This window comes from Molossus molossus, unplaced genomic scaffold (assembly GCF_014108415.1).
Source record: "Molossus molossus isolate mMolMol1 unplaced genomic scaffold, mMolMol1.p scaffold_m16_p_6, whole genome shotgun sequence".
NCBI classification, from domain to species: Eukaryota; Metazoa; Chordata; class Mammalia; order Chiroptera; family Molossidae; genus Molossus; species Molossus molossus.
Genome location: NW_023425399.1, coordinates 50,122,021 through 50,139,696, shown reverse-complemented (window position 1 = coordinate 50,139,696; position 17,676 = coordinate 50,122,021).

Below are 17,676 nucleotides of genomic sequence, written 5' to 3'. Positions count from 1 at the left end.
CTCCTCTCTAATCAGAGACTGCATAGCTTAAATAACCCTGGAACTTCTAAGGCAAGAGGGAAAAGGGGAAAGGGAAAAGGAATAGTTTTATCTCACCCATGAAACAAAGAAATCAGTCCTTTTAGGACTCGCCAAACAAGATGAGGAGGTGTATGTACAAATATCCCAAGATAAGCCACAACAATGTAAAAGAGGACTTTGAAATATATTCTACTATTCAAGATATCCAGCAGAGGAACCTTGATACCTATAGGAAGAAGGATATAAAACTCTTAAACCCCGACCAGGCTTGCCACTCAGAATAGTTTGGTGCCTGCTTGTGCTTTATGCCAAGTGTATACTTAATAAATTTACTTGCTTTGTTTCAACACTGCTGTCACTCATCTGAAATCTTTCTTATGATATTGACAAGAGCCAGGAGCAAACAGCCTTTCTGGTGCTGACAACATCTTGTGCATTGATGCATATTGTGATTGGGATCTGAATCAGATAGTTGTCAGTTAAACCTTTACTGCTTGGTTGTCTTTTATTCCCTCTGATGGATTACAGTGAATTCAGTCTTTCTGGAGATTTCTTGTTCTGTTTTGCCATCAGGGTTCATGGGGTTGTAGCATAACAAAGATTAGCAAAACATACTGAGCCTGTACCCAGGGGCAGAAAATTATAAGTAAAACCAAAAAATTCTTAAGCTCACCCTAGCTCCAAAGAAAGAAAAAGAGGAAAGTCCTCCCTCTGGTTTGAGTCTCAAATGTACTTATGTTAGTAAGGGCCTTGCAGAGGTGTCTGGAGTTGAACTATAAGATGTACAGCAGACTCATAGGGACTTCCATTTTACTTTCAATTAACTGACTGGTTCATCCAGGGACACACACATAAGTGTTGATCACTCAGTGCTTTGAGCCCTTCTAGTTGTTGTAGACAGCCAGGAGAGAAATCAAGACGCATGAAAGGGAACAAGATGGCTAGGGGGTTAACAGCCTCTAGAAATCCTTTCCACAAGCAGCACATTTTGGACTCAATACATAAAATTCTTAGCTTTTCTGTCTCTGGAGCATGACCAGGAGAAAAATAAGTTTAAACCATCAGTCAGTTGTCAATCTACTGTACCTCTTTTCACTGCGTGGCTTCTGGAAGCTCCATTTGCATTTATACTCTGTGTAGGGCTTGCAGGAGGAGACCTTTCTATGTGTGCAGGCCAAACAGTATATATCTAACTGGGGGTCCTACAAGTTTGCCAGATATTACCCTAGGTTGAGGGAGGAGTTTCTTTCCCTTGCTTGTATATATAAACATTGTAAGGAAAGAAGCTGGCCAGAAGTTACATAACAACTATTGTTGTTATGTAAACAAAAGCTTAGGCAAGACACCCTGGTTAAAACAATTGAGGCTAAGATCTTAAAACTGTTTGCCAGGGTGATCAAGGCCCTTTACTCTACCCCATTAATTAGGGGACTGATTCCATGCCAATTGTGGAATAAATGGGATAAAGGGACCTTCTTCATGTATATACTCTGGGTTCTGTACCTAATTTTAAGACCCCAAAACAATGTGTTAAATATCTTGAGAAGGCTGACAGGTGCAACAAGGAATGTTGGCTTTGTCATATTGAACCATGCCAAAAATTAGGGGATATCAGTAAATTACCTGCTTGGATATGGACAAAGGAAGGGTTGCCCCCTCTATTCAGGCATATTTTATGCATGGCTGCACATGACTCACGAGGCTGTGGGAATACACAGGATTGGCAGATTTTCAAAAACTCCAGTGGACAAATATATTGGATAGAAAATTTTTTAGTGAATGAGAATATTGCAAAAACCTGGAAATGTCCGGTCTTTACAATGGCTGGTGGGACTAGAAATATACTACATTTCTTGCTCCAGCAGGGTGTTTGGAAGAAGAAAAAAAGGTCAGTAACTGGTGGCATTGTCACCTAAATAGAATAGGAATGCACCCATAAAGTATTAAGTGTAATGAGAATGGTTTATTCCCTCTTTCACTGCCATTGAGGGCCTAGCACTTCAAGGATATATTTTATCCAATAGATACCCCTGGCCATCAGGAAATGTTACCAAATACTAGTCTTGGGTCCCCAGACCCCCACTGAGCAACTGGTAGAATAACTTTCAGTGTTTTTGACAACCAAGATAGTGTAGAGGAAGAGCAAAAAAGCCCTTTGATAAGAACAAAAGGCTCAGTTTTAAGTCTTGTGCTGACTCAGGGTCACCCGGCTCCCAGACTACAATGGGCATCAAAAGGGCAATGCTATCTCTATGGACAAGAAGGACACTGGGAAAGGGAGTTCCCTGGGTAAAGACCTCTTCTAAAACCATGACCTCTGTGCCACAAGTTAGACCACTGGAGGAGGGACTGTCTTTGGGCTCTGGACAAGAACCTTATCCACACAATGGCTTTGAACTGTTGGGCCCTATACCTCAGTTGGCTCCCACTAAGAACATCATAACTGAAGAGATAAAGCCAAGGGTAACCCTTGACATGGCAGGTAAGCCCATTACATTTTTATTAGACACAGGGACCGCTTGCAGTGCTCTAACTCACTCACCAGAGCCTCTTTCTTTTAAAATCTGTTTGATCACTGAGGTTAGTAGGTGTCTTCAATGCTACCATTTCACTAAACCCCCTAGGCTGCAGTCTTGGGAGTCTTATATTAGTCATGCCTTTCTTGTAGATTCAGGGTGCCCCATTCCCTTACTAGAGAGGAAAATCTTATCTAGTCTAGGATGCTGGGTAGTTAAAAATATAAACAAGACTAAGATAACTGAAGGGAACTTTGTAAAAATAAGTCTTTTTAAATACTCTAAATCCTCCTCCTGGAGGTCCAGGAGATGCTGAGGTCCTAGAAACAATGGGAAGTTATTAATATCCCAAAATCCTCTGCAGGTTCTAGAAACAGCAGGGGCATTGCCTCACCTCAATATAAAGAGGGAAAAAATGGTACTTTTAAACTGAAGCTGTTAGAATGCTCAAGCCAAATATTTTATTTTATTTTATTATTATTTTTATTTATCCTCACCCAAGGACATTTTTCTATGTTTTTGTTCAGACAGAGTGGGAGGGGGAGAGAGGAAGAGAGAGAGAGAGAGAAACATTGACGTGAAAGGGACACATCGAGTGGCTGCCACCCACACAACCAACCAGGGCTGGGGACAAACTGCAACCAAGATACGCGCCCTTAGCGGGAACTGAACCTGGGTCTCTCTGGACCGCAGGCCGATGCTCCAACCACTGAGCCAAACCAGCCAGGGCATCAAGCCAAATATTTTTTTTTTTTATCCTCACCCGAGGACATTTTTCCTTTTTTTGTTCAGGTAGAGTGGGAGGGAGAGAGAGGAACAGAGAGAGAGAGAAACATCGATGTGAAAGGAACACATCGAGTGGTTGCCCATCCCTAAAAGAATCAGCCAACAGCCTATCTATTCCATCTCAAATCCCATCCCTTTGTCTCCCTCAGATTAAGCAAGGAGAGACCTACATACTCCACATAGGCAGGAACTATGACCACTGTGAGAAGGAAGCAATTACTGGAAACAAACTGTCTACCCGCATCAACCTTTAAGGAATTTAGGATGAAAGTCTCTGATGAAGGAAATGTGGCAAGATAGTAAGCAGCTAAAAAATTCCTGGGTAGGTAGAATAGAGTAACTGAGACAATTAAATCAAACAAGGCCAGTTTGGGTAGCTTGCAGCCAGCTTCTTAACTGCAAGACCTTATCTTCCCCAACCAAGGACTCTTGAGAACAAATGGTTAATACCTCTCCTTCTTAACCAGAGAATATATAGCTTAAATTATCTTGGAACTTCTAAGGCAGAAAAGGAAAAAGAGAAAGGACAAAAGGGGGGCTTATTTCATCCACTGGACAAATAAGTCAGCTGTTTTAGGACTTGCCAAACAAGATGACGAGGTGTATATACAAACATCCTAAGCTAAGCACAACAATGTAAAAGGGGACTTTGAAACCTAGTCTGCTACCCAAGATATCCAGCAGAAGAACCTTGAAACCTATAGGAAGAAGTGTATAAAACCCCTTGAATCCCTACAAGGGGGGCACTCAGATTAGCTGTGTGAGCTTTATGCCAAGTATGTATTTAATAAATATGCTTGCTTTGCTTCTACATTCATATGAAATCTTTCTTATTAGACTTACAAGAGCCAAGGAGGGGACAGCATCCCCACCAACTCAGGGGGCTATCTGATAAAATTTTTCTGGTGTCTATAACATTATCAAGGCTTAACTGGAATTTGTATTTGAGAATGACATGCATAGACTCAGATATGACCAGACAGCTTTAAGAAATTAAGATAGACATATGGAAGCTAATTTAAAATCCTTGGAAATTTCAACCTGGTACCTTGCTTGATTGGTTCCCAAAAGCCTTACAAGGTGAATAAAGAATGTCAGTTTGGGGAAGGTGCAGGAACCTCAGAATATTTTAGAAACCTTGAGAAGAAAGAAACTAACTATAGTTATCTCAGGCGACATCTGATTGTAAGACCTTGTCTTGGCTTTTCTGGTCCTGAGATGACTTTTAAATTCAATCCGAATATTCCTTACAAAAATTACAGCAAAACAGATTTAAAAGAACCTATGTGCTTTATTACTATTCTTGCTGCACTTATAGAAATAATTAGGCCAAGATATTGAAACTAAACATATTTTTTAAATAAATTAGTCTTAATTTGACTATCTTTGGTAAAAATGGAAGTGATTTTGAAAGGAAATTTATATTTTGATGGAAAATATAATATACCTTTGTGAATGCCATATTTTAGTGCTGTTCATTGTCTTTTGAGGTTTTTTTCTACTTGTAAGATAAACCAGATAAAAATGTTTTCTAATTTATTTCAATATCTGGTTATGACATTCCAAACTAACATTTTTATTTTTCTCCCATCTTTTTACTTGCAATCTTTGAGAATTTACTGTCCTTTTCCCAAAGTTTTGGAAACTAAAATGGGACAATTTGACATAAACTTAAGGAAAATAATCACACCAGCTTATATATGGACAATCTTCATGCCTACTGCAGAAAGATCACCAGAGACATTCAGAATGTAAGTCAGAAAAATCTATCAGATTGTCACTGACTGCCTTGAATACATTTAAAGATTCTCTCTGGGACAGGCATCTAGAAATCTCAATTGCCTGCTTTCAGGACTCAGAAACTGAGATTCGAGTCTGCTCCAGTCATTAACCTTTGTTTTTATTTTGTTTTAATAAAAAAAATACATCATATTAAATTTCATGGGTGTTACTGAAGGAGTCCATAAGCATTAATACCTCCTAAAAAGAGACACAACTATTTAACTAAACTGACCTCTTCTTAAGACTGAAACTGGTTCAATGAGATATAAAACAATCCATCAATCAACACAATTTCTGAAATGTAAAACTATAAAGAAAGTTTCAGAAGATAAAAGTGTAGGGATTCAGAAAAAAATGCCCCAAGATATGTCTCTGTGTTTTACAGGTTATTTTGACTTAAAGCAATCAAGACCCTGAAGGCTCAATAGAAACTTCTATCACCCCTTAACTATTTAGAGAATTTTAAATTAGAGTTCTTGTTCATTGTACTAGATTATTAGAGATATGTAATAATCTACCTATAGGGAATGGCAAATTTTTAATTACTGAACATCTTTTATTTGTCATCTGGTGAAACACTTGCCCCACCTTCTGAAGTGCCAAGGTGCCTTACCTCATTCTTAGAATGTAATACATACCTCATTCTCCTTTTTCTTTCCTTTTTATTGACTTTATTAGGGTGACATTGACTAATAAAAGTATAAAGATTTCAGGTGCACAATTCCACAACACATCATTTGTACACAGTATTGTGTGTTCACCATCCAAAGTCAACTCTTAGCCCATGACCATTTATACCCCCTAAACCCTTTTACACCTTCCCCCGAAACCCACTCACCTCAGCAATCACCACACTTTTGTCTGTGTAGGAATTTTTTTCCCTTTTCTACTTTCTGTCTCAGTCTAAACACACAGTCTCAACCCCCCCCCCCCCCCGCCCCACACACAGTTGTCAGCCTTCTCTCACTAAGACTGTCTTTATTTTCTTGTTAGTTCATTTTGTGCATTAGATTCCACATATGAGTTAAATCATATAGTACTGTTTAACTCTGCCTGGCTTATTTCACTAAGCATAATGCTCTCCTGGTTCATTCATGCAATCACAAAGAGTAAGACTTCCTTCTTTTTATGGCTTAATAGTATATCATTGTGTAAACGTACCACAGCTTCTTTAGTCACTCATCTTCTGAAAGATATTTATGCTGCTTGCAAATTGTGGCTATTGTAAATAATGCTGCAGTGAACATAAATGCATATATCTCTTCCATTAGTGTTTCAGGTTTCTTCTGATAAATTTCCAGAAGTGAAATCGCTGGGTCATAAAGCAGTTTAATTCTTAATTTTTTGACGTAACTCCACACTGTTTTCCACAGTGGCTGCACCAGTGTGCATTCCAACAATTCACTAGGATCCCCTTTTCTCCACATTCTCAGCAACATGTATTGTTTGCTGATTTATTGATGATAGCCATTCTGACAGGTGTGCAATGATATCTCAACGTGGTGTGAATGTGCATTTATCTGATGATTAGTGATCTCAAGTATCTTTTCATATGTCTAATGGCCATCCATATGTCCTCTTTGGAAAAGTGTACATTCATGTCTTTTGCTCATTTTTTAATTGGGTTGTTTGGGTTTTTGATGTTAAATTTTATAAGTTCTTTATGAATTTTGGATATTTACCCCTTCTTAGATATATTAGTGAACATGTTCTCCCAAAGTACATTGTTTTTTGTTGTTGTTGTTGATGGATTTCTTGTTATGTAAAAAATTTGAGTTTGATGTAGTCCTATTTGTTTATATTTTTTCTGTTGTTTTTCTTGCCCAAGGTGATATATCAGAAAAAAAATATTGGTATGAGAAATGTCTGATATTTCACTGCCTATGATTTCTTCTAGAATTTTTATGTTTCTAACAGTTAAGTCTTTAATCCATATTGAGTTTATTCTTTTGTATGGTATAAGAAGGTGGTCTAGTCATGTTTGGCATGTATCTGTTCAATTTGCCCATCATCATTTATTGAATATACCATTTTAAACACATTGCATGTTTTTGCATCCTTTATCAAATATGCATTGACTATAAAAGCATAAGTTTATTTCTGGGCTCTCTATTCTGTTCCTTTGATCTATATGTCAGTATTTATGCCAGCATCATGCTGTTTTGATTACTATCACATTGTAGTATAGTTTTATATCAGGCAACATGCTGCCTCCAACTTTGTTTTTCTTTCTCAAAATTACTGTGGTTATTCAGGGTCTTCTGTGGTTTCATATACATTTTTCAAATATTCATTCTAGATCTGTGAAATACACCATTGGCATCTTGATAGGAATTGCATTGTATCTATAAATTTATTTGGGTAGAGTGGACATTTTAATGATTTTATTTCTTTTTACCCATGAACACAGTATATGCTTCTATTTATTTTTATCTTCTTCAGTTTCTATCTCAGTGTCTTATCATTATTTGAGTACAGTTCCTAAACAACTGTGGTTAAATTTATTACTAGGTATTTTATTTTTGGATACAATTATAAATTGAATATTATTTATTTATTTTTATTTTTAAAATTGTTTCAAGTTTATTACAAACAAAACAAAATACTACAACTTTACAGAAAGGTGCTTTTTGTACAACCATTGAAAAAAATTAACCATCAAGTTTTGAATTCCAATTTTGACATAATGGTGACAATATCTGAGGGTAGCATACATCTTATTTTATGATATTGCCATAGTAATTAAATATAAATAATTTATTAGAAAACAATTTACATAGAATACGTAAGTTATTTTACAAGCTTATTCTTTTTTCTTAATTTTAATTTAATTTATTTTCTATTTATTAATTTGTTTTTGTTACAGATGTTTCTCATTTTTTCTCCCATTGACACCCTCCTCCCCCTCCTACACCCACCCCATCCCCAGATTTGTTGTGTATGATGATTAGTCACACATGCGTGCATGTAAGTTTTGTGGTTTATCTCTTTCCATCCCAACAGCAACTCCTCTGAGGCTTGTCAGTCTTTACTCCACCTCTATGTTTCTGGGTTAATTTTGTTCATCAGTTTGTTTAGTTCATTATATTCCACAAATAAGTGAGATCATGTGATGTTTGTCTTTTTTGCTTGGCTTGTTTTGCTTAGCATAATACTCTCCAGGTCCATCCATGCCATCTCAAAGGATAAGAGATTTTTCTTTCTTATAGCTGCGTAGTATTCCACTGTGTACGTGTACCACTACTTTTTTATCCACTCATTTACAGATGGACACTAGGGTTGTTTACAGATCTTAGCTATTGTAAATAATGTTGCTATGAACATAGGGGTACATACGTTTTTTCTGAGTGGTGTTTCAGGTTACTTAGGTTATGTTCTTAGAAGTGGGATCACTGGGTCATAATGGAAGTTCAATTTTTAATGTTTTGAGATAACACCATAGTGTTTTTTTTACAGTGACTGCATCAGTCTGCATTCCCACCAGCGGTGTACTAGAGTCCCCTTTCTCCACATCTTCACCAGCACTTGTTCTTTGATGATTTTTTGATGGCAGCCATTCTTACAAGTGTGAGGTGATACCTCATTGTTGTTTTAATTTGCATCACTCTGATGATTAGTGACGTTGAGTATTTGTTCATATGACTTTTGGCCATTTGTATGTCCTTTTTGAAGAGGTGTCTATTTAGGTCCTCTGCCAATTTTTTAATTGGGTTCTTTGTCTTCCTTTTGCTGAATTGTATGAGTGCTCTATATATATTGGAAATTAACCCCCTCTCTGATGCATCATTGGTGATTATGGTCTCCCATATAGTGGGATCCCTTTTCGTTTCGATAGTTGTTTTGTTTTTCTCTTGCTGTGCAGAAGCTTTTCACTTTGAAGTAGTCACATTTGTGCATTTTTTCCCTTGTTTCTCCTGTCTTAAGTGTTGTATCAGTGAAAATTCTGCTCTGTACGATGTCTGAGATTTTGTTGCCTGCATTTTTGTCTAATATTTTTTATGGATTCATGAGTTACATTTAAGTCTTTTATCCATTTTGAGTTTATTCCTATGTATGGTGTAATTTAGTGTTCTAGCTTCATTTTTTTTGCATGTAGCTGTCCAATTTTCCCAACACCATTTACTGAGGAGACTATCTTGACTCCATTGTATGATCTTGCCATCTTTGTCAAATATTAATTAAGCATATTGTCTTGGGTCCATTTCTGGGTTCTCTATTCTGTTCCATTGATGAAAATGCCTGTTATTGTGCCAGTACCAGGCTGTTTTTATTACAGCAGATTTGTAGTACAACGTGAAATCTGGTAATGTGATCCCTCCAAGTTTGATCTTTTTTCAAGATTTCTGTGGCTATTCGGGGTCTTGTTTGGTTCCATATGAACTTTTGAAGTATTTGCTCTAGTTCTGTGAAGTATGTCGTTGGTATTTTGATGGGGATTGCATTGAACCTATAGATTGCTTTGGGCAATATACACATTTTAATGATGTTAATTCTTCCAGTCTATGAACAAAATATGTGCTTCCACTTTTTTATTTCTTTTTTCAATGTCCTGTAGTTTTCTGCGAATAGGTCCTTTATTTCTTTGGTTAAGTTTATTCCTATGTATCATAATTTCTTTGCTGCGATAGTAAATGGGATTTTTTAAATCCTCACCCGAGGATATTTTTCCCATTTTTTGTTCAGATGGAGTGGAAGGGAGAGAGAGGAAGGGAGAGAATAAAACATCGACACAAAAGGGACACATCGATTGGTTGACACCCGCACTACCCATCCAGTCTCGTGGACACACTGCAACCAATGTACATGCCGTTAGTGGGAACCAAACCCGGGTCTCTCTGGAATTAAGGCCAATGCTCTAACTGCTGAGCCAAACCATTCACGGCTGGAATTGTTTTTTTTAGTTTCTCTTTCTGTGAGTTTATCATTGGTGTATAAGAATGCTGTCGATTGCTTGATGTTAATTTTGTATCCTGCTACTTTCCCAAATTTATTTATTAAGTCTAGTAAATTTTTGATGGAGTCTTTGGGGTTTTCTGTGTATAATATCATGTCATCTGCGAATAAAGACAGTTTCTCTTCCTCCTTTATAATTTGGACCCCTTTTATTTATATTTTTCCTATCTGATTGCTGTGGCTAAGATTTCTAGTACTATTTAATAAGGAGTGGCGAAAGTGGACATCCTTGTCTTGTTCCTGTTCTTAAGGAAAATGATTTTAGTTTTTGCCCATTGAGTATGATGTCGGCTATAGGTCTTTCATATATGGCTTTTATTATGTCGAGATATGATCCCTCTATTCCCACATTACTGAGCGTTTTTTTGTCAGAAATGGATGATGGATTTTGTCAAAGGCTTTTTCGGCATCTATTGATATGATAATGTGGTTTTTAGTCTTCATTTCATTTATGTGGTGTATTACATTCATTGATTTGCAAATACCAGCGTTGCATCCCTGGGATGAATCCCACTTGGTCGTGATGAATAATTATTTATTTATTTTTTTTAACTATTGGGCTGGATAATTCTCTGTTGTGGGAGGCTGTCCTGTATATTGGAGGATGCCAAATAGCATCCTGGAACTCTACCCATTAGATGTAAGTAGCATGCCCAGTTTTGACAATCAAAAAATGTCTGCAGGCATTGCCAAATGTATCCTGGGGGCAGAATGACTCTTGGATGACAACAACTGGCCTAAAAGACACTCAAACACTTATACAGTCACCTAATACAGGTTTAACAGTGGAAGTGGATCTGCACTATGTTTTTTTTTTTTTAATTAATTTTTGTTACAGATGTTCTCCTTGTTCCCCCACTGAATCCCCACTCCCCATCCCTCACTGCCCTTTCCCCAGCTTGTTGTCCATGTCCACAGTTCATGCTTACATGCATATAAGTTCTGTGGTTTATCTCTCCCCCACCACCCTTCTCTTCTGGGAATTGTCAGTCTGTACCCCACTTCCACGTCTCTGGGACTACTCCATTCCTCAGACTGTTATGTTCATTATATTCCACAAATAAGTGAGATCATGTGATATTTGTTTTTCTCTGTTTGGCTTGTTTCACTTAGGATGATACTTTCCATGTCCCTCCATGTAGTCTCAAAGGATAAGAGATCTTTTATTCTTACAGCTGCGTGGTACTCCATTGTGTATATGTACCACAGCTTTTTCATCCATTAGTCTACTGATGGACACTTGGGCTGTTTCCAGATCTTAGCGATTGCAAATAGTGCTGCTACAAACATGGGGGTACATATATTCTTTCTAATTGGTGTTTCAGGCTTCTTAGGGTATATTCCTAGAAGTGGAAACACTGGGTTAAATGGAAGTTAAATTTTTAATTTTTTGAGGTAACACCATATTGTTTTCCAAAGTGGCACCAGTCTGCATTCCCACCAGCAGTTCACTAGAGTCCCCTTTTCTCCACACCCTCGCCAACACTTGTTGTTTGATGATTATTGATGGCGGCCAATCTGACAGGTGTGAGGTGATACCTCATTGCTGTTTTAATTTGCATCTCCCTGATGATTAGTGATGAGCATTTCTTCATGTTTCTTAACCATTTTTATGTCCTGTTTGGAGAGGTATCTATTTAGTTCCTCTGCCCATTTTTTAATTGGGTTCTTTGTCTTCCTTTTGTTGAGTTGTATGAGCATTCTCTATGTATTGGAAATTAACCCCTTATCTGATATAGCATTGGCAATTATGCTCTCCCATACAGTGGTAGCCGTTTTGATGATTGTATCTTTCCCTGTGCAAAAGTTTTTGCGTTTGATGTAGTCCCATGTGTTCATTTTCTCCTTTGTTTCTATTGCCTTAGGTGATGTGTCAGTAAAAATTCTGCTGTGTATGATGTCTGAAATTTTGTTGCCTACAGTCTCTTCTAGGATTTTTATGGATTCATGAGTCACATTTAAGTCTTTTATTCATTTTGAGTTTATTCTTGTGTAGGGTGTAAGTTGATGGTCTAGATTCATTTTTCTGCAAGTAGCTGTCCAATTTTCCCAGGACCACTTATTAAAGAGTCTGTCCTTACTCCACTGTATGCTCTTGCCACCTTTGTCAAATATTAATTGAGCATATAGCCTTGGACCCATTTCTGGGTTCTCTGTTCTGTTCCACTGGTATATATGCCTGCTCTTGTGCCAGTACCAGGCTGTTTTGATTACAGTGGCTTTGTAGTATAATCTGAAATCTGGTATTGTGATCCCTCCAACTTTGTTCTACTTTTTCAAGATTGCTGAGGCTATTCGAGGCCTTTTTTGTTTCCATATGTACTTTTGAAATAATTGTTCTAATTCTGTGAAGAATGCCGTTGGTATTTTGATGGAGATTGCGTTGAATCTATAGATTGCTTTGGGCTATATGCACATTTTAATGATGTTTATTCTCCCAATCCATGAACAGGGTATGTGCTTCCACTTTTTTATATCTTCCTCTATTTCTTTTTTCAATGAGCTGTAGTTTTCTACAAATAGGTCCTTTATTTCTTTGGTTAAGTTTATTCTTAGGTATCTTAATTGTTTTCCCGCAATGGTGAATAGGATTGTTTTCTCAGTTTCTCTTTCTCTGAGTTCACCATTGGTGTATAAGAATGCCATCGATTTCTTGACGTTAATTTTGTATCCTGCTACTTTGCCAAATTCATTTATTAAGTCTAGTAATCTTTTGATGGAGTCTTTGGGGTTTTCTATGTATAGTATCATGTCATCTGCAAATAATGACAATTTCACTTCCTCCTTCCCAATTTGGATCCCCATTATTTTTTCTTCCTGTCTGATTGTTGTGGCTAAGACTTCCAGCACTATGTTAAACAAGAGTGGCAAAAGTGGACATCCTTGCCTTGTTCCTGTTCTTAAGGGAAATACTTTTAGTTTGTGCTCATTGAGTATGATGTTGGCGGTAGGTCTTTCATATACAGTGATACCTCGGTTCTCGAACATAATTCGTTCCAGGACGACGGTCGAGAACCAAATTGTTGGAGAACCGAAGCAATGAAACCCAATAGGAAATAATGGAAACTGGATTAATTCGTTCCAAGCCCCAGAAAATGCCTATTTACTGGCCTAATTTGTATATAATATGTAGAAAAACATAAGTCTCAACAAGAAATAAAAGTGTACAGTATGTCTAAGGGTTAAATTCAGTGTAAAGCGTGACTCTCTCCACAAAGCGTGACTCTCTCTCTGCACTCACACTGATGACGCAAGCAAGGCGCGCTGGGCCGAATGAACGCCATTCGGCTCAACTCGGCTCATCTCGGAAGTTCGAGTTCCAAATATTTGTTCGGATTCCAAGACAAAAGTTTCTCAAATCTCCTGGTCGAATACCGATTTGGTCGAAATCCGAGGCGTTCGAGAACCGAGGTATCACTGTATAGCCTTTATTATGTCTAGATATGATCCCTTTATTCCCACACTGCTGAGTGTTTGTATCAGAAACGGATGCTGGATTTTGTCGAAGAATTTTTTGGCATCTATTGATATGATCGTGTGTTTTTTATTCTTCATTTTATTTTTGTGGTGTATCACATTTATTGATTTGCAAATATTGTACTAGCCTTGCATCCCTGGGATGAATCCCACTTGGTCATGGTGGATAATTTTTTTGGTGTATTGCTGGATCCGATTTACTAGTATTTTGTTCAGGATTTTGGCATCTATGTTCATCAGGGATATTGGCCTGTAGTTTTCTTTCTTTGTAGTGTGTTTTTCTGGTTTTGGAATTAGAATTATGCTGACTTCATAAAATAAGTTTGGAAGTCTTCCTTCATCGTGAATTTTTTGAAATAGTTTGAGGAGAATGGGTATTAGTTCTTCTTTGAATGTTCGGTAAAACTCCCCCGTGAAGCCATCCGGGCCTGGGCTTTTGTTTGCTGGGAGAGTCTTGATTACATCTTCAATTTTTTCTGTTGTTATTGGTCTGTTCAAGTTTTCTATCTCTTCCTCATCCAGTGTTGGGAAACAATGTGTTTCTAGAAATTTGTCCATTTTGCTTACATTTTTGAATTTGTTGCCACATAATTGTTCATAGTAGTTGTTAACGATCTTTTGTATTTCTGTGGTGTCGGTTGTTACCTATCCTCTTTCATTTCCGATTTTGTGTATTTGGGTTCTCTCTCTTTGTTTCTTGGTGAGTCTAGGTAAGGGTCCATCACTCTTGTTTATATTTTCGAAAAACCAGCTCTTTATTGATCCTTTGAATTGTTTTTTGGTCTCTATGTCATTTATTTCTGCTCTGATCTTCACTATTTCCTTCCTTCTACTTGCTCTGAGGTTTTCTTTTTGTTTGCTGTCTACTTTTATATGTTGTGAGGTTAGACAGTCTATTAGAGTTTTGTCTTGTTTTTTGAGGTAGGCCTGTAGTGCTATGAACTTCCCTCTCAGAACTGCTTTTGCTATATCCCATAGATTTTGTGTTGTTGTGTGTTCATTTTCATTGCTTTCCAGGAAGTTTTTGATTTCTTCCTTGATCTCCTCGGTGACCCATTCATTTTTTAATAACATGCTATTTAGCTTTCATGTGTTCAAATGTCTGTGTATGTTCTTCGTGTAATTGATTTCTAGTTTTATGCCATTGTGATCTGAGAAGATGGTTGATATGATTTCAATCTTTTTGAACTTGTAGAGACTTAGTTTGTGCTCTAACATGTGATCAACTTTGAGAATGTGCTATGTGCACTTGAGAAGAATGTGAATTCTGTAGTTTTGAGGTATAATTCTCTGTAGATATCTATTAAAACCATTTGGTCTAGTGCTTCATTTAGAGTCTCTATCCAGTGATGTTAGCGTGATGTTGAAGTCCCCTGCTGTGATTGTATTGCTTTCAATTTCTCCTTTGAAGTCCTCCAGAATTTTTTAAATATATTTTGGTCCTCCTATATTGGGTTCATATATGTTTATCAAGGTTATATCTTCCTGTTGGATAGATCCTTTCCATATTATGTAGTGGCCTTCTTTGTCCCAAGTTATGGCCTTCATTCTGAAATCTATTTTATCAGATATGAGTATTGCTACGCCAGCATTTTTTTCTTTTCCGTTTGCTTGGAAGATTTTTTTTCACCCTTCACTTTCAATCTATGTGAGTCTTTTGCTGTGAGGTGGTTCTCTTGTGAACAACATATAGATGAGTCATGCTGTCTTATCCAATCAGCTACTCTGTTTCTTTTTATCGGAGCATTCAGTCCATTTACATTTAAGGTGTTTATTGATATGTACTTATTTATTGCCATTTTTGTTTAGTGTGGTTCTATTTTGCTTCCCATTTCTCCTGGTAATTACAGAAGTCCTTTTAACATTTCTTGCAGTGCTGGTTTGGTGCTAATGTATTCCATTAGCCTTTTTTTTTTTTTGTCTGGGAAGCTTTTTATTTGACCTTCTATTTTTAATTATAGCCTTGCTGGGTAGAGTAGTCTTGGATTCAGAACCTTGTTTTTCCTGACCTTGATTACTTCATGCCTTTCCCTTCTGGCCTGTAGTGTTTCTTGTGAGAAGTCAGCTGAGAGCCTTATGGGGTTTCCTTTGTAGGTAACCTGTTGCTTATCTCTTGCTGCTTTTATGATTCTCTTTTTGTCTTTAATTTTTGGCAGTTTGGTTACTATGTGTCTTGGTGTGGCCTGTTTGGGTTCTTTTAATTGGGGCTCTCTGTGCTTCCTGAACTTGAATGCCTTCTTTTTTTACCAAATTAGGGAAGTTTTCTGTCACTATTTCTTTGAATATGTTCTCTAACCCTTGATCATTTTCTTCTTCAGGGACTCCTATGATACGAATATTATTCTGTTTCCAGTTGTCCCACAGTTCTCTTAAGCTGTCTTCCTGTTTGTTTGTTTGTTTGTTTGTTTGTTTTTATCATTTTTTTACTTTTGGTTTTCTGATTAGTTAATTTTTTCTAGCCTGTCTTCTAAATCACTGGTCCGGTCCTCTGCTTTTCTTACTCTGCTTTTTAGACCTTCCAATGTGTTTTTCATTTCTGATACATCATTCTTCATTTCTTCTTGGTGGTTTTTAATTTCCAACTGGTTGATTTTCAACATTTCTATATCTTTACTCTTGGTGCTCATATCCTTACACATGCTGTTGAGCTTCCTCCACATCATGGCTCTAAATTCTAGTTCTGTTAACTTGCTTAACTGCAACTCATTTATCTCATCTTTGATAGAGGTCTCTTGTTCTTTCGTTTGGCTTTTATTTCTGTTTTTCACCATTTTGGCTATCACAGTGGGCTTTGGAGTCTGCCAAATTTTCCCTGTTTGTGTTGGTGTTCTGCTCTTTGTGGCTCCCTCACCTGGGTTTGGATGAGCCAGGGAGGACTCACTTTAAACACCACTGTCAAGTCTTAGCTCTTCTTGTTAATGTTGCTAGCCCAGGGAATGCTCATTTTCCTCTTGCTTTTTTTGCCTGGAGGCTATTAGTAGAGGTCACCTGAAGACCCTTGGTTTCTGAATTGCCTCTGAATAATTTTTTTGATGTATTGCTGGATCCGATTTGCTAGCATTTTGTTCAGGATATAGGAGTCTATGTTTATCAGGGATATTGGCCAGTAGTTTTCTCTTTGTAGTTTCTTTTTCTGGTTTAGGAATTAGAATTATGCTGGCCTCATAAAACAAGTTTGGAAGTCTTCCTTATTCTTGAATTTTTTGCAATATTTTGAAGAGAATGGGTGTTAGATCATCTTTGAATGTTCAGTAAAACTCCCCCATGAAGCCATCTGGTCCAGAGCTTTTGTTTGTTGGGAGAGTCTTGATCTCCTCTTCAATTTCCTTAGTTCTTATTAGTCTGTTCAAGTTTTCTATCTCTTCCCAGTCCAGTATTGGGAGACTGTGTGTTTCTTGAAATTTGTCTGTTTTGCTTAGATTGCCGAATTTGTTGCCATGTAATTGTTCATAGTAGTTTTTAACAATCTTTTATATTTCTGTGGTGTCAGTTCTCCTCTTTCATTTCTGATTTTGTTTATTGGGTTCTCTCTCTTTGTTTCTTGGTGAGTCTAGCTAAGGGTCCATCAATCTTGTTTATCTTTTAAAAGAACCAGCTCTTTGTCTCATTGATCCTCTGAATTTTTTTTTTTTTGTCTCTATGTTATTTATTTCTGCTCTGATCTTTACTATTTATTTTCTTTTACTTGCTCTGAGGTTTTCTTTTTGTTTGCTTTCTAGTTCTTTAAGTTGTGAGGTTAGGTAGTCTATTAGAGATTTTTCTTCCTTTTGGGGGTAGGTCTGTAGTGCTGTGAACTTCTCTGTCAGAACTGCTTTTGCTGCATCCCATAGATTTTGTGTTGTTGTGTCTTCATTTTCATTGGATTCCAGGAAGTTTTTTCACTTCTTCCTTGATCTCCTCAGTGACCCATTCATTGTTTAATAACATGCTATTTTGCCTTCATGTGTTCAAATGTCTTTGCATTTTCTTGTTGCAATTGATTTCTAGTTTCATGCCATTGTTATCTGAGAATATTGATATGATTTCAATCTTCTTGAACTTGTAGAGACGTAGTTTGTGTCCTAACATGTGGTCTACCTCTGAGAATGTCCCATGTGCACTTGAGAAGAATGTGAATTCTGTAGCTTTGGGGCATAATTTT